General features: G+C 35.9%; 1 pseudogene; it reads left to right on the top strand.

The window, feature by feature from the left end:
• Nucleotides 1-1,013: 1,013 nt before the first annotated feature.
• LOC123815537 lies at nt 1,014-1,606 on the top strand (annotated as a pseudogene).
• The last annotated feature ends 687 nt before the right edge of the window (nt 1,607-2,293 follow it).

Genomic DNA, 2,293 nt, shown 5'->3' on the forward strand with positions numbered 1-2,293 from the left:
AAGTTTCTTAACTACCACATGACTCAACATTTGCACTTTTGGGCATTTATCCCAAAGAAATAATGACCACATCATGCAGAAACCTGTGTGTGAATGTTTATAGCGATTTTTTTGTAATAACCCAAACTGAAACTAACCCAGATGCCTTCCAATGGGTGACTAGTTAAACAAACTGGTACAGACATATGCTGGAGCACTACTCCGCAAACAAGGAACAAAGTATTGATACATGCACCAACCTGGATAAAATTTCAGGGAGTTACATTGAGTGAAAAACACTTTCACTACCAAAGGTTTATATACCATGATTCCATTTATATAACATTTTTGAAAAGTCAAATTACAGAAATGTAGAATTTAGTGATTGCCGGAGACTCAGAAGAGATTAAGGGTGGAAGTGGGTGTGGCTATACAAATGTAACAAGAGGGATCCTTATGGGAATGGAAATGTCCTCAGCCTTGAAGGGATCAATGTCAATATCACGATTTTAACATTGTACTATAATTTTGCAAGATGCTACCTTTGTGGGGAAACTGAGATCTTTATTATTATTTCTTACAACTGTATTTGAATCTGAAATTGTCTCAAAAGAAAAAGTTCAAGTTAAAAAAAACACAATTTAAAAATGGGCAAACAATTTGAATATACATTTCTCCAAAGAAGATATATAAATGAACAGAAAAAAACTTCCAGCATTTCCCTAGCTGGATAGCTCAATTGGTTACAGCATTGTCACAATATGCCAAGGTTATGGGTTCGATCCCAGTCAGGGCATATACAAGAATCAACACATGAATGCATAAATAAGTAGAACAACAAATCAATGTTTCTCTCTCTCTCTTTCTCTCCCTCCCTCTCTTTCCCTCAAATCAATACATTTAAAAAATTTAAAAGAATGAGTATAAAGTCAAAGGTGCCTGCACCTGGGCAAGCTTTGAGTGAAGGTTACAGTGAGCTTTGGTGGCTGAGGAAGCCTGGAGGAAGCACCGATTTCTGGGAGGAGAGCATAAGACTCAAGATGGAAAATCATGAACCACTTGATACCATCAAGGAAAAACAAATATTGATATCATAACCAGAAAAATCAATCAACTTCCAGGAGCAGAAATGAATCTACTTGAACATGGATCAACATATATTGGACTTAATGCTGCTCTCTGTGGCCTAATAGCAAACAATCTTTATTGGTGTGTCCTAAATGTGACACAGGCTCATATAGCTGGTGGTTTACCAATGGCAGTAATCCCATTTTTGACAGCAGAAGTATTTCATAAGGGTTTCATAAGTTTACCATTGAATACAGGTGATTTGAATTGTGAAACCTGCACCATAACATGAGGTGGATTGGTGGGACTTGTTTTTGATGGTCTGTACTCTGTTTTCTTGGCTATACCTGTCAATGGACTCGTTGCCAGGTATGCATCAGCTCTACCAGAGAAAGGAAACATCTTAACCCACTGGATCAGAATTTCTAAGCCTATCTTTAGAAGAATGTTATTTCCTATTTGTCTCCTCACTGGATTTGCAGCATACCTTGGTTCTAGACCATATAAACTACTTATAAAAGCACTTCAGTTACCTGAACCTGGCCTAGAAATTCAGTGATTGTTAAGCAAATGTATACACAAAAATAAAACTGTAAAAATAACCTGTCTACTAAAGAAAAAAAAGAATGAGTATATTTTTTTTAAATTCTCAGTATCATTAGCCATCAGGGAAACACGTAGCAAAACTACAATGAGATACAAGGTCACACCCATCAGGATGGCCATAATAAAGAAGACAGACCATAAGAAGTGCTAGGAGGATATGGAGAAACTGGAATCCTCATACTTTGCTAGTGGGAATGCAAAATGAAACATCAGAAAGTTTGGCAGCTCTTCAAATGATGTTTCTATATGTAAGACCCAGAAATTTCACTCCAAAACATTCTAGCAAGGAGAAATAAAAATGTATGACTACATAAAAGCTTGTACACAAGTGGTCATAACAGTATTTTTCATAACCACCCCAAAATAGAATAACCCAAATGTTTATCAACTGATGAATGGGTAAATAAAATATGATATATAAATGCAATGGAATATTATTCTACAATAAAAAGGATTGAAGTACTGATACATGCTATAACATGGATGAACCTTGAAAACATTATGCTAAGCAAAAAAGCCAACAGAAAACCATGTATTGTATGAGTCCATTTATGTGCAATATCCAGAATAGGTAAATCCATAGAGACAGAAAGTAAATTAGTGGTTGCCTAGAGCTGGGAGAGGACATTTCTCATGTATC

The sequence above is a fragment of the Phyllostomus hastatus genome, unplaced genomic scaffold, assembly GCF_019186645.2.
Source record: "Phyllostomus hastatus isolate PE091 unplaced genomic scaffold, TTU_PhHast_1.1 phas_contig_195, whole genome shotgun sequence".
Lineage (NCBI taxonomy): Eukaryota > Metazoa > Chordata > Mammalia > Chiroptera > Phyllostomidae > Phyllostomus > Phyllostomus hastatus.